The 25,916-nt window shown below is 48.7% G+C and overlaps 1 protein-coding gene and 1 long non-coding RNA gene across 2 annotated transcripts in view; both read right to left on the reverse strand.

Annotated features, from left to right (window-relative positions):
• Window positions 1-6,464, reverse strand: part of BOC (BOC cell adhesion associated, oncogene regulated) — a 51,711-nt gene extending 45,247 nt beyond the window's left edge. Inside the window, exon 1 of the mRNA XM_072341477.1 lies at window positions 6,395-6,464. The gene's annotated coding sequence lies outside the window, so the exon portion shown is untranslated. The remainder of the gene's footprint in view (window positions 1-6,394) is intronic.
• A 4-nt stretch (window positions 6,465-6,468) lies between these two features.
• LOC140254690 (uncharacterized) overlaps window positions 6,469-25,916 on the reverse strand; it is a 41,764-nt gene continuing 22,316 nt past the window's right edge. Inside the window, exons 2-3 of the long non-coding RNA XR_011904290.1 lie at window positions 16,568-16,738; window positions 6,469-6,551 (exon numbers count right to left, since the gene is read on the reverse strand). This is a non-coding gene — a long non-coding RNA (uncharacterized lncRNA). The remainder of the gene's footprint in view (window positions 6,552-16,567; window positions 16,739-25,916) is intronic.

Here is a 25,916-nt window from a genome sequence, read left to right on the forward strand (position 1 = left end):
TACGGATGGAACGATAAACAGAACAGGATGCTGGGGGTGGGGGAGAGAAGGACAGCGTACAGCCCCCAAGACTGAGCAGCCCAAAAACCTGTGACTTGCATGCTGCTGGGGGCTGTTGTCCTGGGGGGAGCCCATTGGCACTGCTGGCTCCGAGCTCTTCTACATTTTAGCCCAAACTCAAGCCTCTTTCTTTTCAGAAGCATGCGTTGCAAGTGGTGTGTGCACAGCGTGATGCTTCCACAGCAGCCTCTGAGTCAGAAAATACACCCAGCAAAAATTTAATGCAGCATTCCCACCTTCATCAGGACTCCTAGGCTTGCCCCTGCATTTTTCTGGTTCGTAACCTTTGCAAAAATGGCATACTGATGGGAAGCATTGTGCTACAGAACCAAAGGCAAGATGGAGAGAGCTCTCCTTCACGGAGTGTGCTCGCAGCCATGTGCCTGCCTTGTGGGAAACTCATAGTGGCTCTGGTGAAGGAGGGCAGGAGGACAAGGAGGACATGAGTCTGCACTCCAGGAGCAGGCCGGACCAAGGGCAGCAGATTCCATTCAAAGTGGGGAAGTGAATGGAAGCCCCTGGTTCAAAGGAGCTTCAGCATGAGTTTTACTTTGTTTACCCTCTTGTAAAGCTATTTGTTACTTCGATAATCCATAGGAAGTGGGATCATTTCTCTCCCGGCATGTCAAATTAAATAAACAAATAAAACCTTGTTTGGTTGGTGAAAAGCTTAGAAAGAAAAGTGTATTTGTACAGGGATTGAGGATCTAAGCATCTTTCAGGAGCAGAAGATTAAGAAGGTAATCAGAGAAACAAAGAAGGAAGCAATTCAGTCATCAAAACTCATGAGAGCCAAATTAAAGAAGGGGGTGGGACAGGGCGACAAGAGATAGGGCCTGGCTATATTAGGAAATCTTTGCTAGAGTGAACTAAACCAGCTTGAGGTCAGCTTAGTTTCACCATTAGAGCCTAAGTCGGGGGCATAGACTTGGATGTGAGTAGCTCAGTGATGTCGGACATAGATATCCCACGTTTGCTGACATATTATTTTCAAATACAAACAGTTTCTGGTGTAATCTTGAGGGAAAACTGCAGACAGCTTCCAATCATAGAATCATTAAGGTTGGAAAAGACAACTAAAACCAGTTAGTCCAACCGTCAACCCATCACCACCATGTGTCTACCCACTAACCATGCGTCAACCCACTAACCATGTGTCTCAGTGCTACATCTACAAGGTTCTTGAACACCTCCAGGAACAGTGAATCCACCGCTTCTGTGAGCAGCCTCTTCCAGTGTTTGACCAGTGTCAGACCCAGCAAAACCACTAAGAAAGATGCCCCTCCAAAAGTGTTACTCTTCCTTTGCACAGTGATGGGTATATTGGTATAAACTGTGTCACATATAGTTACAGTTGTGCCAACAACCCTGGTTGTCACATGCATCTGGGGGACTTTCTTAGGAAGTCCTGTTGGTAGTCGGTCCGTTGGCATGAAATATCAGGACAATTAGTGGGCTCACTGCATGACCCAGTTCAGACCCATTTGTTTCCTTGTCTCAGTTCGTTTAGAGATGTGTAGTTGTAGAGACCATCTTGTACTTGGAGAATACAAACAAATACAAATAATACAAATAAACTAAATAATACAAATTAACTGGAAACTATACAAGGCAATAAGCAAAAACTTTTGCTTGAGTAAGAATCTCAGACAAATGCCCCAAATATATACCCCCTTTTTTCCCCAAAGATCTTATTTTCCTGGGTCAGAATTCAGCAACATTTCTTCTACAGTTTAAAGCTCTCCATGCAATGAAAGGCAATGAAACCACATTAGCAATCATGACCACACTGCAGTGCTGACACACTGGATGTGGGAAGTCCTGAGTATGGACACAGGAACACCATGACCAGCTCATGGAAAATGAGGGGAGCACGCCTTCATCTGGGAACCCACGGAAATGGTGAGATATTTGTATGGTATTGGGTTAGCTGGCTTTTATCAGTCTGTTTCCCCCGCTATTCATTTTGCAGAGGTTTGTTGGAAAAAGCACTTAGTTTTTTCTCATACAAGATGAACCATTTCTTTTCTCTGTGGAGATGCTATGTGGTGCTGCTGTACTGCTACCTGGTGCTGCGGTAGTCAGTGGGAACCTAATATCCATCACTGCAGACTGCACTACGTTTAGGATTTCACACTCTTTACTGATTCTCTTAATCTGAAGTAAGTCATTTGGGGTTTACAAACATCAACAGTCAAGATAAGGAGGCATCCAAAACGTGTTCCAGGTTAATGTTGAAGGCTGAAAAGATCACTTTGGTTGTGGTATGGTCCCCGAGTAATTGCAGTGATTTCAAATAGCTACCTGTCATGTCTATCAGCAAGGGAGCTTACACACTAAGGCATGCAGATCTCCCTTTACATTGCATTCTCTCTTTGTGGCAGTCCAGGTATTCACCTATTATTTACCCATAATCTCTCCTCTTCTACCGCTTCCCCACACACCTGTTGCCTTGCCTTCCTCCTTTTCATTGCTATGGATTGCTCTGCCTCTGCCTGAAGAGCCCTCCAATAAGTGGGCTTTCATTAAGTGAGTAGGCTGTGGATGTCCAGCCTGCCTGTCCCCATGCCCCTACCCTGCCATCATCCTTATCCCCAGCCTGAAAGCTGACAGATTAACCCACCGCAGAACAGACTCACTGTGGCGTGCAGTGCTGATAAAAGGCAGCTCCAATGGGCTCCATTAGTGATCACAGAGAAACAGCCTGGAAGAAATCCCTGGAAAAATTATGCAAGTCCACAACCCAGCCTACAGACCATGGTGGGTCACTAGGGGTTCAGCCAGCCCCCACGGAGGTTCACCAAGTTGGCTTAGTTTGGCTACGCATTGCCTGTTTTCAGCATCCCTTTGACACGCTCCCCTCCCAAATGCTACTTCTTGTATGAAACTGAACACTGTCACCCTCCTGCAGTCTGCAAGCCTGCAAAAAGCTGCTCTTACAGCTCAGTGCCTCTGTGCGCATACGCCAGGTTTGTTCTCTTGTTAGGCTTTGCACACGTGCACTTTCATTGCTTTTTATGGAGCAAGAAAGCATTTCTTAGTAACTTTAGAAACCTCACTTTGAAAAGGAATCACAGTAGATACCAAGGCCACGCTGCTCAAAAGCACACACAGTTTTCAAGGACAAGGGCTGGATGAGCTTTGAAAGGTTACACAACTCAGAGTTCCTGATTCTTTTTTAATCCAGAGAACAAACTAACCTTTTGGGGCAGGAAAAAAGAAAAAAGCTACCAAAAATCTGCAGACTCGTTAGTGGAGCGATACCATGTAGCAGCCAGCACATGCGGCCAAATAAAGATCAGGCAAAGCTTTGAAATCCTGGTGTTCTGTTTTCATTCCTCCCAGCTGCTTTCATTCACCGCCGTTTCATTTGGCTGCATGTGTTAGATATTGCGTGAGGCATGAGTGTGGGGGAACGGACTTGGAGGAGGATGCTGTACTCCACTCACGGACCACCTCCTGAGGTCTTGCAAGCTCCCAGCGCCCTCGAGAGCCATGCAACCCCTCCTTGCCATGCCCATGGCTCCTTGTGGAAGGCAGAACGGCTGTAGTCTTTCCCATGCAACTGGTGGTTTTCAGTTGTACACAGCCCACATCACATTCTGGCCCTATTATTCAGACCAGCCCTGCTTACTGTTTCCAGATCTTTGATCCTGTCCGTTAGTCAGTCTCACTCTGGGCCCCATTCTGCCTCCACTTCTCAGGCATAGGTGCTCTGAGTGCCCGCCGATATGGAGGCAGTGTAACACGAGAAATGTGTGAGGCCCTTTCTTCTTCTGGCCTCCCCTCATAAATCAGCTCTTACAGCAGCACCTGAAGTCATTCTGCTGAGCCCAAAGCAAGCATCAAGAATCTTAAGCAGTGAGACTGGGCAGATGGAATGGCCTCCCCAGGCTTTCTGCTCCACACAGCCCTGCAGGCTGCTTGGCCAGGGTCACTGAGTGGTAGGTCTCTGAGTACTCGTGGAGGGACGGCATTAAGCCACCCATGTCTCTTGCATGAGCTGCAATACCAGTGGATCCCCCTCTCACCAGCGTGGCTTGTGCAGCTCCTTGCCTGTTTCCCTTGGCCTCCCAGCACAGAGGAGGGGTTACAGCACGTCTCCGAAACGTGAGAAATGTGCCAGTGCCAGATTAGGGATATCTATACCCCGGGAAAACAGAGCAAAAGACAGCCCTGAGGTAACCAGCATCTCCTTATACTACTGCCTCAGGTGTGTGCCTCTAGGATGTGGAATGTCACATTTTCTCATCTGGTGCCAAATCCTTCCTCCTAGGGTGCCTCTAGACCAACAGCCAGCCCTCAGCCCCTGCCTCCCCCCTGCTGCCCCCCTTACAAAGGGTTAATATATTGGGAAAACCCAGAGGCTACCTGTTCTGATAGACAGATCTGGCCGGTGTCTTGTCACTTGCTGTGCTGGGATTTCCTAAGGACTTCGAAGCAGCTGAATTTCCTCACTGAAACGCAGTGGGAACTGAGGAGGGGGCTCTTCCCTTCCTCGCACACTCAGAGAAGCACTGCTCAGACATCTCTCTCTTCTGCTTGTCACTCTTCACCCTGTTTGTTTATTTTTTGCACTTCTCACAGCCCGGACAAGGCAAACAGTCTATTGTTGGTGTGCATCTCTTTCACTGTAAGCTTTGTTTATGTCTTAGCACAGTGATGCAATATTTGGGTTGAACACTTCAAGGGGAAATGTTTATAGAACTAAAAAAATATTTCCATTTGATTTGTTTATAGGAAGTTTTTTCTTGTGGTCTTTGGTTTTGAAAAGGCCTTTGCATGTTTTCTTTTCCACCCCCCCACTCCTCCCCCCCCCCAACTCCCTCGACTACCCTTTCACAGATCTGAAGTTTGGAGCCAAATTCAGCCATGATAACGCCATGACTGACTCTTTAGGTATTTCCACCACACTCAGCACTGTGCTATTGACGTATTGTCCTCCTAGCCCTCCAGCCCTTCTCAACACTGCCACTGGCCCTATGTGCCCATGTTCCCCAAGCATACTGAAGAATGGGGGCCTCTAGCCCTAGACCCCACAGCAGCTCCTGAATTGTCCCCGCCCGGGGCCAGTCCCTAGGCATGGCAAGTGACACCCCGAGGGAGCACTGGAAGAGTTAAATGGGAACGTTACTGGGAAGGGAAAACAAGAGTAATAGGAAAGGCATCTTTGTGTGACTGAAGGCTTAACCGAAACCAGGCCTTCTTCCTCCATCCCAGTCAGGAGCACAGGGGATGCGTGCAGCCAGAGGGTGAGCCTGCTCTGCACGCGGCAAGGCACAATCCTGCTCTGCACATCCCCTGCTGCCATCTCACCAACTTGCCATACGTGTCTTTGCTGGCAGGGAAACAACAGAGCACACTGGCTGTACCAACACATCATTTACTCCTTAAACCAACAAATATCAGCCCCACTGTGCTTCCCCCCACGTGGCCCCACACCTCTGTCACCACCGTTTCAGCTGACAGCCCCTGAGCCCAGGTGCAGATCACTTTCCATGAGCTCACCAACCAGCAGGACTCTGTTTGGCAACAACCAGCCTAAGAAAAATTGCTCTGAGGTATGTGTTCAGTTACCTCCAGCTGCTGCCTGTGCAGGAATAACATGAGATCACTGTCTCAGAGGACGCCTTGGCTTTCCAGCCCCTGGCCATCAGCAGGTGGCCCTGGAAGGGGAAAAGCCTATGAGCTATGGCATGGGCTATCTGGCGCCCGGGCGGTGGGATCGCACCCAGGTGAGTAAATAGAATCCAGGCCCCTCGCCTTGCAGGCTAGCAGCTCTGCAGCATGAGAGAGTGAACAGTGTTTGGTTTTCCCCCAGCTCGACACGCACTATTTCAGAAAACAGAGTGCCCTTTCTGAGAGCGTGACGGCTCCACTATAAGTACTCTTGCCCTGTCCCTTCAGAGTAGGGCTGAGGCAGTCTAAAAGCCACAGCCTCCTGTGCATCCATCTACCCAGAGAAAGCTGGTGAGAAGCAGGACTGGCCTTTGCCTCTGCTGAGAGAATACCAGGTCTTTCTTCAAAGTTATGTACAAGGCTGGGGGAGAATACTGAGACCAATACATTTTGTACAGACATGAACTGTTATCTGTGGCTTCTGTGTCTACAACACACCTACGGGCCATCATAACCAACATGTGCTGGTCTGTCTTGGCTCCTCCAGCGTAAGAGAGATACCGCAGCATCATGCAGTGGGATTTTGGTACAGATTTTAGAGCCAGGTGGAGCAGAGCACTACAGAATGATAAGGACAAGTTAGGACAAAGTGCACTTACAGGTGTGAGGGAAAGCCAAGAGAGTCATCACTCATAGGCTGTGTCAGACTGCTCACCTCTGTGCTGTCTTGGCCTCTTCTTGGACCTCATAGCCTCATACTCCTGGAAGGATAGGTCTGTGAGGCGTACCAGCCTGGTACAGCAGCTGAGCTCCCTGCTTATGGCAACTGTACATCTGGTTGTGTGCTGCTGTCAGTTGCTAGATGGTGGTTCCTAAGAGGGGTAGAAATAGTTTATTTCTTCTGTTTGGCATCTATATCCATTCCCTCTTATTTCTCTCTTCTCCTCCCAACTCATAACCCCCTCCCCCAAAAGCCAAGCTAATGCCTTCCAGATGAGGTGCTAGAAGCTGCTAATTGCGCCCGGATCCGTCCTGATTTGTGCTTCAGTCAGTGAGGCACCTCGCTAATGGATCTGAGACTTGGCAGTGGGCCTGGGACCCGCGTCAAAGGAAATAGATGAGAGAGAAAGAGAGCAGAGCATTAGAGGGAGAGCTGGGAGACCCAGAAAGGAAAACAATCACTCCTCCTCACAGCAAGGGGCTGAATCCTGATAAGGGTTTGCGGTCCTCCTTAGGAGAGGGGGTTACAGCAGAGCTGAGCTGCCTTCTCCTTGAGGAAACACGCTGCCTGCCCTGGCCGCTGCCCACTCCAGGGAAGACACCTGTTTGTGGAGGCAGAGCTGCTGCACACCAGGCTGGAGATGCTGGAGCACCTGGGAGCTCTGGGGACGAACACCTTCCTATCAATTATGTACCTTTAAGGTTTCTTCTCCAGCAGCTTCTCAGGAGCTACCTGGGGCACAGCCTAGTTTCTGGTTGTTCAGACGACACAACACAAGGAGATCTGAGCAAAGTAGACAAGCAGTCTGGAGTAGGATAGGGCCTCTCCTGCGGGTCCCTGGTGGCACTCTGCAGCACACTCATGGCCATCTTGTAGAGGGAATGCTAAGGCTGATGGCACTGGGACTTTTCTCTCTCAGTAATTCCTCAAAATATTTGCCACCTCTACATTATTACACTCACCTTACAGGTAAAGAAAATGAAGTTCAGAAGCAAAGTAACATTGTGTAGGGTCCCATACTGAGTCTGGGCTTCCCATTGGAGAGGACTTGTGGTTCTCAGCAGGTGGCTACCTTCACTGCTAGACCAGGTATTGAAATCAGCACGGCCATTAAGTCATTGGAGAAGGAATTAAGGGCGGAACTGTACCAGATAAAAAAATTGCCTTGTTGAGGACAGAGAAGATGCTTACACCCACACTGGTGATCTGATGGATGGGCACTTGGTCTTAATGAGTTCTCTTCACTGCGAAAAAAAAAGCAACCCTACGAGAAATGAAACAGCAAGGAGGGCCCTGGAGATGCAGAGCGGCATCTGGTAATGAACTTGATAATCCTGGGAACGACTGTCTGGGTGGAGGAGATGTGCCAGGCTGAACATGGAAACAGGACAACCAGAAGCAACCAACTGCAATGAGAACCCAGTTGGTTGGAACCAGTAAGGAACCGTGCTAAATTCCATTTGGCCGTGAGTCCCATTTTCATCAACTTTGCGATTCTTGGCAAAGATCAGAGGGAGTTTCCATGAGACTGTGATTCATTTGGTGAAATCTGATCTTGGCCAGCAGGGGAGGGAAGCAGTCAGACAGACAGACTGACAGAGCCGCAGCGCAGTATGAGCAGAGGCAAGGCTGTCAGGCCTCTGCAGAAGGGGCAGAAAGAGACCTGTTCTGTCTGATAGGGATCTCGGTGGGCAATCTGTTGGGGGAAGAGGTAAGGCAGTAGAAGAGCAAATAAATTACAGACATTGTGTATGTTTGTATGTGTCTACGGGCTGATTAGCTCATGTCTCCAAAGCATTTGGAGATGGAAACCAGTTAATTATCGTTATTAATTTTTCCCCTTTTGCGGTCCTGGTTATTTTTGGAGACCATTTGAAAAGACAATGCACCACCCAGGTGCTGGCTGCCCCAAAGCCTGCTGGCATTCTAGACATGTCTTTTCCTTCCCTTACACAAAGGACAAAACCCAACAAGAATGACTCCCCGCTTCTTGAATCAAGGACAAATCAAAGGAAAAAGAAAAATGTCAGGGAAAAATAACTTATCCCCAATGGCATGCCTGCATCATATGATGCCCGTCTGCTTCTCTGCCTGTTAGGAGACAAAGACAAGGTGGCTGCCCATCTCTGCACTTGCTGTGATCCTGGAATGCTGTCAGATGGTCGGTGGGAGTACACCAAAAACAAAAGCAAAATCACCATGCAGCCCACAGAAGTCCTAGACTTAGTTCCTTTCTGTTGTGACACCCAGCAGAATACGCTGAGGGAAATGCTAGCATGCTTCCTGAGACTGTTTCTAACAATGGAGTTTCAGGCTTCTCCAACAACAGGGCATGCTATTTTCCAAGGCTACTCACAGAAAAACTTGGTTTTAAACTTCACCTGCTGCTGCATCCATTTCCTGGATTCAAGTCAGCTTGGTGATGTGTGAACTTTTCTCCTATAAGCTGGTCGCTTGGAGAACAAGGGAAGGAGCCGTGAAGCTCATTGATGTGAATGAGGGCACTTTGGGATTGAGGATATGGGGACTGACTATGCTGTTGCTTGTGCAACCTGCGGCAGTGGCATCAGGCAACCCTCTCCTCCAGGGTCAATGGGGCTGGGCTTGCTTGGCCCCAGCCCCATAGCCACCAGTCTTTCCTGGCTGGCTCTGTCCCATGTCCTAGCTACTCACCTCAGCCCTTGGATACCTGTTTTGGGGCACCTGGGTGCTTTTCAATACTCTCCAGGAAAAAGTACATGCTGAAGGGCTGGGGCTTCCTAGTCAACTCAGTAGGGAGTCCCCCCAAAATGCTGGGAAAGGTCTGGCTGTGGAGCCATTTCCTTCCTTTCATTCCTTGTTGTGTCCTGCTGCCCTAAGCCAGGGCGATCCTTGGACAGCCAGGTGTGATGCTGCAGCCCAAGAACTGAAGATCCAGCAGTATTTCAATGCCGTGACAAGGTATTAAGCACTGGGAAACCAGACTATGCGCACCACGTTAAAATAAAAGGGATAGCTGAAGATTTCCAGACCATGACAGGTTTGATCTGGCTTGTTTATTTTTTGGCAGGAGGAACCAAAAGAGGCCAGGGTAGGGACTGAGCATGTGTTACATGTGCTGGAGAAAGCATGTCTCCTCCAAGTCAGCTGTCTTCTGTCTGCTTTCACATGTGGCTGTTCAGTCCCACTATGGTGCTGCACTTTGGCTGGTGGGTTGAATGAAGAAACATCTGCACCAGGTCCATTGCAATGTGATTTATGAATCCTCTCTGAGGTCTCATCTTTTCCTCCTCCTCTTCCTTTCAGGGGCTTGGGGATTTGGTAGTTTTGGGGGTTGTTTTATTTTTTAAAGAGCACTTCAATTGCATAGAAGGGAGAACCCCTTGATTTACTGTGCTTTGGTTTCAGGAACAAAAGACTTCAGGGGGAAAAAAAAAGAAGCCATTCAGGTTTTTAGCAGTTCTTTCCTGTTATACCTCAGCCTCCCTGTGCAGATAGAAAACATGCCTTTGTGCAAAAGCTGTATTGGTGTAGCACTGGGAAGAACCCAATTCAGTCTGTGCCACCAATGATTGCTTAGAAAGACCCGTTTTCTCAAGTGCGGAGCGAATCCTTCAAAAACTCATCTCTCTGTGCTGGACTGCTTCTACACAGCAGGGTATTTACTGACATCTTGCATCCCTCAAAGTCACAATCTAGGATTTTGACAGCACACCCAAGCAGCGGTGTTACCAATGTACAAAACAGTGACAGACAGCTATCAGTATGGGCAGACTTCTTCTGTAGCCCATCGCTTCTAACGTTGCAGAAAGCATGCAGAACAAGGGCTGCCTTTCAACACCTCTCTCCCAGCATCACAAACTGTTATTTCTGAATTACCACGGTCATGGCGAAACATCTGCACAAATTCACAGCTCTCAGGACATCTGCTCAGAAAAGTCCACTGCAGGCCAGAAGATACATAAGGCAAAACCTAGATATCTTTCATGAGGAGAATGGCTGAATTCCTGCACGTTGCTTGTTTGGAGTGTGTTTGTTTGTTTGTTTTCCTGAAGCTTAGGTTTGTCTTAACTGAAAAGTACATCTATTTGTTTTTTGTTCTGCTGCACCACATCCAAGTCTAAAATCTGTCATCTCCACTCAAGACACCTTTCACAAGAGAAAACATGGAGTGTTATAGAAGAGAGAGAGGGTCAGATACCTATTAAATTGGAGAAAAAGCACACACTCACGTACATAGTTTTATTTGAGCCTCTCAGTATCCTGTTGACGGGAACTCAGAGTGTCCAGGAAGGCATTACAGGATCTCTTGCTCGGTAAGAATACCACCAGATAAACAAAACCTTCTGCTAAAGCTATCCCGTGATGCAGCTTAGAGTGCCTCACTGCACTGGGAAATCAGAGATCCAGCTTTAACAGCGCTACCAAATGAGTCAAAACCTCAGGAGTAACTTTATACCTACAGTTCTGCAAGCAAGTATTGCATCTGTTACAGGAAGCAACAATAGCTTCAGAGCTGAGCGGGGCAGCTGACTCTGTAGCAGAATCAAGAAACCACTCCAAGTTAGGGTTGCATCCCACACAGCACTAGGGGGTTGAAAACTGACTCCACTGGGAAAAGCAGTCTGTGCTTATGAAAAGCACCATGTTGAACCTTCTGGCTGCTGTGGCACCAACAGAAACCACAGTGCTACTCAGAACTCTTCCCTGGGCACGGGCTGAAGAGAAAGGGTCTATGGTTCTCCCCATCCATGCTCGGAAGAGAACGCAGAAGATGCAAACCAAGGCTAGCTGGATGGTCACGGAAGAGAGTGCCTATCACAGGATAAGAGACTGTTGATTATTTTGCCCAGCAAAACTCAGGCTGAGAATGGATATGATTGTTCTTGGTAAACACATCAGAGGGATGAACACCAGGGAGGGAGCAGAGCTATTTAAGCCTTGGAACAATGTTGGCAGCAGAACAAGTGGGCATTCTCTAGCCAGGAATAAATTGAGACTGGAAATAAGAAGAATGGTTTAAGCCTAAGAGCTGTCAAGCTCTGGAGTAGCCTACTAATTGGGGGAGTGGGTGAAATCTTAAAACTTGTTAGGATTGTTTGGAGCTTCGTATTTGCGAGAAAGATTGCATTATGTGATTGCTGACAATAGCAAGGGACGAGATGTGGTAAAACAGGAGATCCCTTCCAGCACTATATCCCTACTGCGAAGCACTCAGGATTGATTTCTTTCTCATGTGTCCATGCTAAGGCAGGAGAGCTGCAGGATTCCTTGCCATCCAGCCCTTCAGGGAAGCTGTTCACAAGCCAGCTGCAAGGCAGAGGACAAGGAGGACACTTTCTCAGATGGCTGAAGATGATATGACAATTCCTACCAACAAGCTGTGAAGAGAAACGTGTCTCTTGTCCCAAGAGGAGCATTGCAGACACTGCACCAGGCCACAGTCAGTCAAGAAGATAGAAACAAGCAGCAGAGACAAATTGCTGGAATTCCAGAGAAGACCAAGTGCAGGCATTTTCTCATAGAAGAGCACGTGATTTCATGTCCCCTTTGTCTCCTCAACAGCAGCAGAGGTTGCAAAATAACCTACAAAAGAAAATGTGTGTGTCCATTTCTGCCTAGATTTGGGGCTGTGGCAGATCCAAGCACCAGGATCACCTCACCTGTTAAAGCTCAGAATCAGACCTAGCAAAATGGTGGGTTTATGCAGTCATATACCTCCATCTCTCTGCAAGGAGAAGCACTCCCACCCTGGTTACTAGCCAGCCAAAACCACGTCTTCCCTTTTTACCACCCTCTGCTCACTTCAGCATCTTCTAATGGAAACAGAACTGTGCAAACTTTGATGATTCCACCTAGGGACTCAGGAGTGAAAACCAGACTGTTCATGTTTGCTCCCCTTAGCTTCCCACCATGGGTAACCAGGCTATTTTAACTCTTGGGCTCATTTAATTGCACCTAAGCAGACAGAGAGGGAAAACAGCGGCCTTTCTCATCCATGCAGATCCTACCTGAGGCCATGGAGGGGATGAAAAGATGAGGAGTAACTCCCAGGGCACTTTAGGGAGGGAATAAATGTTCCAGCTGTTTGATAACTCACAGGCACTCCACACAGGAGTGATAAGATCAAGCTCTAAATTCCATTTCTTTAGTTCACTGCGCTTACACTCCCCCTCTTCTCCTTAGGAACCAAGAGAAAGGAAAAGCAATAATAAAATATTTCAAATGAGAGAGAGAAAGAATTCTCTATGATTGAGAACAGTTAATGGGAACCAGCTGCCGGAGTGAGACCAAAAGCCGGTCCTGCTGAGGTTTTGTTGACAGGGTCGCTTTTCACAGGTACCTGCTGAGGAAGAGGGAGGGATGCTCAAGAGATGGTGCAAAGGAGGAGGAGGAGGAATTTGCAGGAATGACTGGTATTAAACTGATTTACCTCAGTGCAACCCCAGCTGCCCCCTCTCTCCCAAGAAGCAGCTGCTGGAGAAGAGCCACGATGGGATGCAGTGGGAGTACGCATGGTGTGAGCATGTGGGTGGCTCTATCTGTGCAAAAAAGGTGGGTGGGAGAAAGGAAAGAGGGGCCTGGAATTTCAGCACATGAAACAAAAGCTAAGGCTGGCCTTGCACTCTCCTTCCCGTCCTCCTTCACAGCCAGACAGCTACAATTAAGATGTAAATGATACACTGGGAGTTGCTTCTGTGCCTGCCTGTCCAATGTTGGTACTGCCCCGGTGCCAACCAGCTGTGCAGAGCAATGCCCAGCGAGTGATGGACATCACCCTGTCCCCTGCCTACCCCTGCGGTTCTGCTCTTTCAGGGATGCCTGCAGCCCTGTCCTTGTCATGCTTGTCTATGCCCAGCTTGCAAGCTGGCGACCAACATCGCGACTGACAGAGAACAGAAAGCTTGCCAGCTACCTGACCCTGAACAGCAGGCTTTGTGCTGTTCACTGCTTGGGATGTGCAGGGGGGCTGGAGCTACTATTTCACAGCGAACAAGATAAAAGCTTTAAGAGAAATGTTCCAGATCATAGAACCATAGAATCATTTGAGGTAGAAGGGACTATTAAAGGTCATCTAGTCCAACACCCCTGCAAAGAACAGGGACACCTACGGCTAGATCAGGTTGCTCAGGGCCCCATCCAGCCTGACCTTGAATGTCTCCAGGGTTGGCATCTACCATATGAAAACATATGTTACTTTGTGTTGAGTGATATATTGTGGCATAGATATGGAAACAGTGCTTCATTGGCTATCTAGCAATACAGAAACAGTTGCTTCTTTCCTTTCTTCTTTATAGGAAAGTCACCTTTCAACTAGAAAGTTCATATTGACAGTGTTTTTGCCCAGTTTTTCCTTATCTTTGTCCCCGATTTCTGTTTACAGTCTATACTGGAGTTTTATCTCTACGTGGTTTCCTCAAAACCCATGAGTCAGTACTCCCCAATTTCCACACTGATGGGACCTAACCACTATCCTAACCACCATGATATATATACACCCCTAGATATATTCCAAACCAATGGGGGCTATGGGGCAAACTTCTGAGCAGCAAGGATTGCTGCAGTCAAACAGATCCAGCCGTCAGCAGTGGAGTTTCAGCAGCACTAATGAGGTGGTAGGGAAGGCAGTGCCACCTCCATCATAGGTGAAGCTGTTTTGTGAACTGCAAAATCTCAGCACAGCACTGGCTGTATCTGCAGCCTGGTGGCAGTGGCAGCCGTCACAAAGTGTCAGGTGACAAAGTAGCAACGGTTTGAAGGTTAAACTAGATGACCTAGTGGTTGGTGACCCTGCACACAGCAGGGGGCGGGGGGGTTGTGGCGGGGGTGGGGGTTGAAACTAGATGATCACAGTGATCCTTTTCAACCCAGGCCATTCTATGATTCTGTGACCTCAGTGGTCTTTTCAATCTTTAATTATTCTATGATTCTGTGATTCTATAAAGCTTGGGGCAGAAGTCTGAGCAGCCTGAGGTCAAGAAGAAGGGACACACCACTAAGAGGTGACATGGGTATGATTTCCCATTCAGTATCCGTGTAGCAAATCAGAAGATGGTAAACCATCCCTGAAACAGCTCACAAGGAGCCTAATGTTTCCTCATGGTACTCACAAAGTGCGGAGAGCTCTCTGCAGAGTGAGGCCCACCAAGGGGGAGGCATGTGGCTGGATGTTCAGAAAGCAGCTCCCCAGCCCCTCCAGCAGCCCCTTCCCCTCACAAACATGTTGCCCTGCTTTGCTGGGTTCACTGTGCTCACTATACCACAGAGGCAGGAGCTGCTCTCTGTTTGCAAAGTATGAAAGAATAACTCTCACTGCATGGATTGTGATGGGACTGTTGGAAACAGCCATGCAAGCTTGGCCTCAGCAGGAGGCTTGGGGCAGAGTGGTAAGCTGGGATTCTGTCAAAAGTCGGGCCATCTTCTTGCACGTCAGCTGTCTTACTGTAGGTTAGCTCCTCCTGCACTGAGTCTTCCCTCTTGTCCTCCCATCCCAGCCTCCTTCTCTGTCAGTCAGGATTCCTACGTGGGTTTTTCTCTGCCTCGTCTCCCCTTTCTCCTGCCTTGCTTTGATGTTAATTGTCTACAGGGCTGGAGCCCTCCTTGGCTGATTAAGTCCAAGAGTCCTCCCCGGTTTTGTTGGCCCATGAATGGGGGCCTCTCCAGTGCTCAGTGGAGTGCGGGCTCCTCGCCCCTCCTCCTTCCTGGCCAGGCTGATGGATTAATCCCGCTGTGTGGAGGAGTGGAGGAGAGAGGGGTGGGAGGGAACCGAAACACGGGAACAGAGGAGGAAGAGAGCAGGCAGGAGGGCAAGATGGGAACAGCGTCTTCAGCAAACACTCGCTCACTCTGTCTAAAATAACAGCGTGCACTGGAGGCCCTCACCTTTTCAGCAGCAGCACAGCACAGAGCCAGGCATGGTGCAGGACCCGTGTTTCTGCCACTGCTGGCATGGCATGGCATAGCATGGCATGGCATGGTATGGGGTATCTGCAATGCTTTTGGTACAAAGATAGGCCTCCTGCTTCTTTATCATTGGTATTTTCTTAGATTATTTCTTTCGTTCAGAGGTGAGATTGGAATGGCTGGGGCAAAAACAGCTCTGGCAGCATGGGCTGGCTGAGCAGACTGCCAGGTGTGCCAGACTTGCTCTCTGCTTCACCAGGGACATCCCAGGTACAAAACATCACCCACACACCAGGGCCCCTCGGTACGTACTGCTGACTCACCTAGGGATGCCTCCACACCTTCTCAGTAGGCACCAGGAGGCCAAGGGAACCATTTATGGGGAAGCCCCATTGATCCTGCAGTTCTAGCTCCCTGCTCTATCCTCCATGCTGGTGTGGGCTAAGCCCCACAGCACTGGCCCCCTCCTTGGCTGCCTTCATATCCAATGCAGAAATGCAGGAAATGAAAAGCCTCTCCCTGAGGAGCCTTGTGCAATTTTTCCAGCCTCTCCCTCCTCCCCTGCTTCCCGTTCACACCCCTTTCCCTGGCCCCATCTTTCTCTCACTGGTCACAGAGAGGAGTCGATGGTGTTGGCACCGTGCAGCCGGCTCCCTGGCACGCTCACCCGGCCATCCTGCCAGGCTTTTCAGGGCTCACTCTCGCTTTCCAGAGGCTGGAAGTGCAGTGCAGGAGACAAGCTCCCTTGGCAGCCTCACTGTTTCCAAACATTGAAAGGCAGAGAGAAAAGTCGGCTGCTCCCGGCTCAGCAGAGCCACCACCAGCATGGATGCTGGCCAAGGTGTCCTAACAATAACTGTGATCCTACTGGACACATGTACTCCATGGGGACAAAGGGGGACCGTGCACCTGGGGCAACAGGGACTGAGCAGAGAAGGGGGAAAGAAACAATGGGGCTTTTTTCTCTATTGCTCTTCTCAGCAAATACAGGAGCCTATGCTGTCCACAAGGTGACAAAAGAGACAGCACACAGCTCTGTTTCTTTGTTCCATGTGTGATCTTGGAGAAGTGACCCCGTTGCCTGGAGCCAAGATCTCTTCCACCTCCACCTTCACATCTACCTTCACCTCCACCTCCATGAGCCCGTCTGCCTGTCCCTTCAGCAGCATGTGTGCTGCAGCACAGCAGGACTTCCTGCTGGTACAGACATCAGGCCTGACACTGAATGTAACTTCTGGGCTCCTCTCCAAGTGTAGCACAGACCTACTGCACTTGTGAATATACCTGCCATATGTTTCTGCTTGGAATGGAGGAGTGAGAGGTGATGCAAAACCAGACAGGTGATCCAGGGTAGTCTCTTCCAACCCGCTGTGGTCAAGACATCTCTCAGCTCTGGCTGGGGGTCAGCACAAATAACACATCCAAGTGCTTCACTGGGAAGGGTGGCCAGGATACCTGGGAAAGTAAAAGCATGTTTTACCATCAGTAAAAGGCAAAACCTGGATGTGCTGGAGCAGGCTCCAACATCTCAGGCTGTCCACAAAGCTGTCAGATGTCTTCTCTGCAGCCCCAGTCCTCACCAGATGTTTCTTTAGCAGGAGAAAACTGGTTACAGCCAAAGGCAGAACAACAGTGTTGTCTAAGCCTGGTGTATCTATGGAGAAGCCTTGCAGAAACTCGCCTGAGGGTCAAGCAAGAGGGTGAGAGTTTCTCCTCCTGGCGCACAAGGCTGCTTTTCTTTCAGTCAGAGGAATTCAACAGAATTGATGTGAATTTGCTGAATGTTTCAGGTGACACAAATTTGGGAGGGTGGAGGGCACAAAAACGTCTTCCATGAGAAAGTCATGCAGCAGCCGAACCAATTGGGTCTAAATCTGAGAAGACTGGGTTTTTTTCTTGGGGGAGGGTTGGTTTTTTTTGTTTGGGTTTCTGGCTGATTTCTCTCTTTCTTTGTGGGAGGAAGAGAAGAGGGTTTAACAACAGTTTGGCACAGTCAGTTTTGGTCCCAGCAGATACATATTTGTTTGTCTATTTACAATCAGGACAATCTGAACCCATTAGCAGATGCAACTGAGTTAAGGCATGAACATGAATTTAGAAAACAATATGACCCATCATTATAAGAAAGCCTCAGAGGCAAAATCCAAGTGATTGATACCATAAATCCTTCAGGACATTGTTGCAGGATGTTCGTCACCTCAGAAAAATCAAGGCCACTGGCTTACATGTCTGCACCTATTTTTGAGGCGTAACTCTGGACATTCGTGCTTGAAAATGTTCGTGTGTAAGTCGGGGCTGACACCATTTGGCATTTGTTCTACTCCCGAGGTATTTCAAAGGGTAACTGCCAGATCTGTGAGAAACTGCTAAGTGCCAAAGCTCCAGTGAATGATGTTTTAATTTGGTCTGAGGGCTTTAAAGAACATCTTGAAAGACTTAGACGAGTCTTAAAGAGAGTATGAGAAAGAGACTTAAAACCAAACTATAAAAAAAAAGCTATATCTGATGTAATAAGTTATTTAAATGAGGCATAAATTGAGCAAAGATGGTTTAATTGGTAATGTGGATAAAATGTTGAAATGTTTAGCTCTGCAAAATAGCATGGATCTGTGACAATTTATGGAGACGATAAGCTGTTCATGACAAATTCATTCCAAATGGCAAAGGAGGGCTGGTTTTGCAAGGTGGCGAGTGGTTTTGGTTGTTGTTGGTGGTGTGTTCTTGTGTTATTTTTTTCCCCCTCTCATCCAGAAAAACACTGAAACACATCCAAAGCCATGCCAGCATGGCTGTGTGCTCCTGGGGCAGGACGCTACGTGAAGGCAAAGCAGAGATCTCTGCCTGGTCCTTTAGCTTCACCACGCCTCCAGTGCTCACACAACTCCCTTTACCTATAAGTCCCTTTCCACTTCAAATCACTTCCCTCTGTCCTCCCACAGACCCCAGGTTGCTCCAAGCTGGCTTTTCTCTGAGCAGCCCATCACAAAGCTATCATCTTCTCCCCTTTACCCCTTCTCCTTAGCCCAGGTTGTAAAATAACGAGTTTCTTGTTATTCTTGTTATTGCTGAATGGCAGAGGTCTGGAGCCCTGTGAAAAGAAGGGGGCAGCCTAATTAGGGAAACGAGAGCCATCCTTAATGAGCACTCCTGACTAGGTGGGGATTTAAAGAAAGAGGAGGGGACAGGGGGGAGAGGGGTCAATTTGTGGGGCTTTCTCTTTCCTAGCCTCCCCCACTGCCTTGCCCGTCTATAAACCTACCGCAGCCCAGGGTCTGAGCAAGGGGTCTCCTTGACATCATTGTTGTTATGATAAAATGATATTCTCCTCTTTTGCCCAGCTCCATGGGGCAAAACTCCCCTTTGCCGATGTTATTCTGTGAACGTTTGCTGAGCATGGAGCTCTAGACCTGGCCCAATACAGCAGCACCGCTCTCTTTGGATTCCTGATAGCGAGGCCTAAGGATTGTGCGGGTGCCTGGGCCTACCTGAACAAGAGCTGTGATTCTGGTTGGGGTGGGAGGATGCAGGGGATGGATAGGATGAGAGGTGATGGCCTCAAGTTGTGCCAGGGGACATTCAGGTTGGATACCAGGAAAAAAATATTATCTGATAGAGTGCTCAAGCACTGGCACAGGCTGCCCAGGGAAGTGGTGGAGTCACCAACCCTGGAGGTGTTCAAGGGCTGTGTGGATGCAATACTGAGGGACATGTTTAGTGGGCATGGTGGTGATGGGTTGGACTTGATGATCTAGTGTTCTTTGCCAACTTTAATGATTCTATGATTCTATGACTCTATGCACCTTTGTAGTAGGCCTGTAAGAACCAGCGTCTAAGACATCTTTGTCAGGAAGAACCATGAGCAGAGCAGACAGCAGGGCTAGACCATTGGTGCTTCAGGTGTGCCAGCTGGTACCCCATAACTCAATATCAGAGGTTTGTTATGGCCTCCCTTAGCAGACACAAGCCTCTCTAAGTTCCCCTGAGTTCATCCATCTTGTATGTACGTTGGCAGGAGCTGAAAGCCCCGTGTGTGGAAACTCACTCACAGAAGCTTTCTCATTCCACACCCACCCTCTTGAATTTCTCTCCCGTTCTGCTTTCGCTTGCCCTGGCTGAGCAGTAACCAAACGCCCCCGGCCTTGGTGAAGGTTCAGCTCTCAGCATCTCTCCAAGGATCAGAGCCCCATAACTCCTCAAGGGAGGAGAAAAAGCAGGTGGGGAGATGCAACCCAGCCCAGCAGACCATGAGGAGCATTTTCAGAGAGCCCGGTGCTCGGAGGGAGCTGCAAGAGCACAAGGATCAGTGCTGGCCAGCCTGGTCCTCCTCCATGTGCCCCAGGTCAGCATTAGGCAGTCACCTCTAGCAACTCCTGTGAAGTTTTCTGCAAAGATCTGTCAGAATCCTTGCCCAGTTAAATCAGCACATGCTGAAATGCTTAAACAGGCTTCCAAAGGAGCAAGCTTGCAGCCAGAAGCGTGGGAGGAACGTAGTCTGACAGAAGGGAAATAAGCAGGGAACATTTTACCCATAAAAGCACTTTGCTTTCTCTTTGCTTCATAAATCAGCTTTCTCTGATCTCATCCAAAAGAAGGCAGTTAATTCCCCACTTCTCCCTGCCTGGGAGATGTATTCTTTTCTGTATTTGGATCTTGCCTCGGAGAAGTTAAGAGACCTAATTGTTTCCACTGCTCTTTCCAAAATTAGGGATCCAAATAACATCAGGAACGAAGGCCGTGGGCCACACCTCCCAAGGTGCCAAGCTCTTTGCTTTCCAAGGGCAGCCTTGAAACATTTGGATTGGGTGTCATAGCTGAAGGCCAGGTTGGGCCTGAGGAGGCACCAGCTGGGCAGACAAGTATTCACCAGCAGGGGAGAAAAATATACGCAATTGGTGCTGTATCAGTCCTGGAGTCAAGGTCTGTGCTCAGCCAAGCTGGTTCCTGCTGCCATGGACTATGCACTTAACATTCCTCCAAGCCTACAAGCCAAGCTGCTCTTTATCAGATCTATTTTTCTCTCTTCTGTTTACAGTTTGAGGACGCCAGGGCGCCACTGGACTATGGTTTGAAGTCATTAGTGGTTTTCTGTGGGTGATTCTCTTGGATTAACAAGAGAATCTCAGCACAAGAGCCAGCTTCTTTCTACTCCTGCCCTGACATGTAAGCTTTCCATGTACTTTCCTAGCAACAATGACCACATGCACCCAGAGTGCTGCCTTGGCTTAACTGCCACCTGCAATGACTGCTCAAGAACAGGTTGAAGAGCAAAAACACAGTAAATTCAACCAGCACTGCTTGTTCCAGAGTTCCAGTCTGCTCTCTTAACCCATGAACCTCTAACGGTGCAGCATGTTCTCTAATCCTGATACATCCTGGCTTCCCTATTTTTTCCATTATTGTAATTGAGTCTTAGGGCCTTTTCTCCTCCTTATTCTGATCATGAGGTAAAATCATGAACAAAAGTGTTCAGCTACTGATGAAACAATAATTCATGTTTCTATTTCATCTGTACTGATCAAACTCCAAATCACAGAATCAGAGAGTCATAGAATGGCTTGGGTTGGAAGCAGCCTCAAGGACGATCAAATCAAAACAAACTGGGTAGAAAAGATAACACCATACCACATGCGTGTCTTCATTATTCTAAAGGAAGGAAAAAAAATCAAGGAAAACACGTAGAGAAGGGAAAACAGGGCATTCCTAAATCAGTGATGTTTCAACAAGAGGCAGTACGAGCCAGTGGCAATAGGTGGGTGCTCCCAAAATGCTGGTTAACATGCTGAAGGAGCTGTGCCATGGGGCAAGCCTGGAAATAACAGAACTCATCTCTACTGCTTCGTCCCAGGAGTTGTGTCACTGGGCCCGAATTGCTCAAGGACAAGGCCTGGCACAGCTGCTGTCCTGCACAGGATGCTCTCCTGAGGTCCTTCTGGCACTGATGTGGTGCCCAGGTGTCAGGACATGCTTCCAAGGAGGCCAGGTGCATTTCCATTGGCTGCTGTCTGGGCCCTGCAGCTCATGTTGTTCTCATGGGAGAGTCCCACCAACAACGTGTTGCCCTTTGCACAATGTTTGTCTAGCAAGAGAAAGTTTGCACAGCTTGCATGGAGTGATTTTAATAGAAAATTAAACCACTGTTGCTTCTTCATCCCAACATGCAGTCACCAAGCCTCTCACCCTTTGGTTCCCTACACCTTCTGGGCTATGGCAACGCATGTAAGAGCCTAGAAAACCTTTGCTGCAAGCCATTTTCTGTCCATTGTAACCAGAGAGAAGTATGTTGAGTGCGATGTTCACAACAAGGGACTTTTATGAGCGTGGCTGACCCTCCCTGAGGATAGGCTGGCGTATCGTGCTTTAAAAACACAGTGGATCAGGCACATACTGTTGGCAGTAGTTCTTTACAACCCTTTCGGCCCAAGAGCAACACGTCTGCTGTGGCTCCACTAGCAGGAGGTATACCAGTGTGTGGGGCCCACGGCAAATTTCCCATTTGCAAACCAAGCAGACACAGCATTCAGGAATTACCTCACATGTTCATTTTTTCTGTAGGACATTTTTCCCCCAGTGAAGGAAAAATAATTTAAAAAAAAAAAAGACCTTATAGGCTCATTATCTGCCCAGCACAGAGGGAACCCCAACAGCCAAACTTCAGCATTCTTCACAAAGCACAAGCCTTGTGTTGCAGCCAGGGATTGGAGCTGGATTGGGCTGTGTGGGTGCTGCAGGGTCAGGGGAGAGCTGCCTGTGACAGCAGGTGCACAGCTTGAATGGAGGACATTGGAGCGTGTGACACACGTGTGTGCACAAAGGTGTGCACCACCACATTCATCATGGTGAGCATTTGCCTGAGAGCTGCCTGGGGTGCAGGTTGATGCAAAGCAGGGCATGCAGAAATGCTCTTCTGCGAGTGTTGAGGCCTGGGGAGGGTCTTTGCCAAGCCTCATTTTTTGTGCTGAAACTTCCTGCATACTGGGCTACAAGCTCATTCTGGGCCTCCCTGCTATACCTGCCTGCAGACCCTGTTTTGCTTTATAACTTCGCTCAGTCCTTATTTGCTATTCCCTCCTTTCCCTCTTCCTGGCTCCCTTTTTGTTATTCCTTCTTCTCACATTTCCTCCCTCCACTGCTCTTTTGCCTCTCCTCTCTCTCTCTCTCTCCTTCCTTGCTCTCAGTCCATGTACCCAGCTCTCTGTCCTCCCACGCTGGCCTACTCTCTATCCTCCATCTCCCTCTGTTTCCTGCTGCCCCATCTCCTGTAACGCAGTCCTTTGTTCTCCTCCTTGCCTCCTCCACTCGGCCTCTCCCCTGCTCTGGCCTCTCTACCAGCCTCACTCTTTCCCTTGCCAAGAGGCACAGCCCCATGCGAAGCCTCTGGCCACTGGCCAGACTCTGGAGAGATGAGGGGGTCCCTGGCACACGCTCAGCCCCGTGCTCCATAGGGCATTGTAACCGCTGGTACCAGGGCTGTAAAACCTTTCGTGTCTCCAAAAAAAGACGACTGTAAATTCTTCAGAAGTCCCATCGCGGGTGTAAAGATTCCCCCCTCCTTCCCCGGGCCCCAATGAAAGGGGCTGTGTGAGTCGGACAAGGGGCTCACTCCTCCCTCTGCCTGCGCCCTGTTTCTTCTCAGTGTTTCAGGAGAGCATGGTTCTCCCCGCGGACTTCTAGGAGAGATTTCAGGTACCTCGCTGGGTAGAGAAGCAGCTCTGGTAGCTCTTGGTCACTTAGGTATTTGACTTTATAAACATGATTAAAAATACTAAGAAAGCTCTGGGGAGGGGGAGGCCTCCTCACTGCACACCGAGCGAACAGAAACACACGGAGCATTGTTGGGCGCTGAAGGACGAAGCAGCAAGGGAGAGCGGCAGGGTGTTAAAATGGCGCTCTCTTCCACATGACGGATTTGCTTGATCGAGAGCTGAAAGACTTTTTTAACTGCTTTCCAACCTGGCGAGTCCCAAGTAGATTGACTAAAGGGCTTCTAGGTGAGGATTCAGCTGAGGCTTAACAAATATTCCAGCCCCAGGAGCCTGTGTTTTCTAAGCCAGGTCAGCAGAGGGATGGGGCCCAGTAAAGTCCTGAAAGAGCAGAGCGCTGGAGTGGAACAGGCCACAACAGCATTTATTAGCTAAGGCATGAATTTTCCGGCAATGGGCATGGGAAGAGAGAGCACCCGGCTGCCATTTCAGGCACAGCTGCAATTCGTTGGGCACAGGTGAGGTTGACATGGGGCAGCCGGAGCTTCAGCCAGGGGCTAGCAGTATACAAGGCTCAGTACACTGAAGGGTGGGTACCTCTGAGCAAGGTCTTGCAATGCCAGCCACAAGTAGGATATCTAGTTGGGTCTGCTGCAGAAGAAACCTTGGTGACCACGGCAAACAGAATCCCAGAAGCCTAGAGTAGCTGAGGTGGGAAGGGACCTCTGGAGGTTTAAGCAGGGCCAACCAGAATAGGCTGCCCAGACTCACGTCCAGGTGGCTTTTGAAGAGGAAGGAAGAGCCAAATGCACCAAGGCAAGCAGAAGGGATCTGGATGCACAGTTCTCATCTTCAGCCTGAGCAACTCAACAGCTCTGTGAACACCCACCCTGTGCTTTCTTACAGGCTGCACTTCAGCATACAGCAAGGGTAGTAAATTCCCTGAGGCTTTTAGGTTGGTGCTGGAGCCAATGAACCAATCTGTGCCTTCTATAGACTGTGATATTTGAAACAAATGAGGTTTTAACAAAATAGCATATGTGAAACAGCAGAGGATTTAGTAGATAAGGAGTGCTGTGAAGTTGGCAGAGCCCTGCAGAAGGCTGTCCAGGGCACCTGGCTGTTTGGATATCACTAGAATAGCTGATTTGCTCAAAAGGGAGGAAAGCATTGAGGGGAAGCTGCATGGCTCTTTTGTTTTGCTGCTCCCTCCTGCTTCCCTTTGCCAAGAATTGCTCCATGCTGCTCCTGCTGAAGGACTGCAAGGCAGTTTTCCACCTCCCCACTTAGCTACAAAAAGCTCCTTCCATCTTCTGCAGCCTCTGAGCACAGTCAAGCCTCAGTGATGGTTGTTACCTCCAAGACCTCCTCTGAACTGTCAGACTTGCTGAGCTGTTGTTTCCATGAGACCATATGGGTCAGTTCCTTTGGGCCAGCTTCAACATCTTTCACTTTGCAATAAGTGGAGGTGTTTGTTCAACACTCTGGTGATCCGCTGTGTCCTAGAGGGTACAGTCATGGAGTGGAGATCACAGGACCTAAGCTTTATTTCCAGCTAGGCCAGGTTTTAAAAGGTGATGTTTTGGATTGAGCCACATCATTTCTGCCAGTCTACTCACATGTAAAAGAGGGTTACGTACACCAACTCTTTTGGCATCTGATCTCATGTCTGCTAATTGAAAGAGTTAGCTATTTACTTAGGCAGAATCGTGGGACTCATTTTCTAGAGTTTCATAGAGCTGAGAGGATTTTCTAGAGTTTGAAGCAAAAAGGACCATATCTAAGAAGTCCTAACTATTCCAATCCAAGATAATGATGGGCAAGTGTGCGTCCATGTGTTTCCACACATTCCTGCCCTATAGCTCAGCAAAGCAGGGCAGCAGTACAGGGGACTGAAAAGAGAGGCTATGGGTTTCACTCATCTTCACCCTCAGTGCAAATCCATCCCTTGGGCTCTCCCTGGGCTTCAAGATAACTTTGTCAACACAGCCAAGAGATGCAGGGAGGGGGCATCCAGGTGGTGGTGTGTGTCTTGCATCGTCCTGGTGGCCCCAAACTCTCCAAAACTCATTTTTTCAATAGGCCACCAAAACAACCACTAGATGTTTAATGACTTTCGATCTCCCCTGCCCTAGACAGGCTTTGAAACAGTGGCTCAGATGCCAAAGTCCCAGTAGCAAAGTGGCTTTTTAATGACACGATTCTTGCTCGAATTCCAGGCACAGGGGGAAGCTTTGACACTGCTGTTTGTTTTCTTATTGGAGAAGTTCAAGAGAAGCTCAAGGCTTAAAAGCAAACCCTTGAAAGCAAAGCATTCCTAATCACATAAAAGTGTCTGCACAGGCCAAGGCTGAAGAGGGGGCTTGTGACTTTAATCTTTGCATATCCCTTTCTTTCTTCAAGCATCTCTCCCGCTCCCTCTCACAGACACGCACACGCACACAAAACTCTCCTCAGCGCCAGTAGCATAATGCTCAGGGAGAGGAAAGCGGAGGAAGAGGAGGAGGAGGAGGAGGAAGCCAGCCCGCCTGCCTGCCCCCATGCTGAGCCCAAGCAGACTTTGTGAGAAAGCTCCAATCCATCTGCAGCCCAGCCCGGTGGGAGTCAATTAATTCTGAATAACCTAAACCGACAGAGGTATTTGCATTCACAACCTGACTGATGACCGTATAAAATTGATTTATGAATTGAAGTACTTTCCCTCCCCTTATCCCCGATTCAGGCCATAATTGATTATACGTGCTGCAGCGAAATTAAAGAAAAGAAAATTAAAAAAAGAAAAGAAAAAAGGGAGGCCCCACAGACGCTGCTCTATATTCTCAAGCTTTCCCGGGATTAGCCGATCTATTCATCACTTATTTTTTTTCTTTTTTATTTAAAAAGTTGCTTCCTTTCCCCTCTCCACCAGCTCCTTCATTCCCCAGCCCCCTAAG

Source organism: Excalfactoria chinensis, chromosome 1 (genome assembly GCF_039878825.1).
Source record: "Excalfactoria chinensis isolate bCotChi1 chromosome 1, bCotChi1.hap2, whole genome shotgun sequence".
NCBI classification, from domain to species: Eukaryota; Metazoa; Chordata; class Aves; order Galliformes; family Phasianidae; genus Excalfactoria; species Excalfactoria chinensis.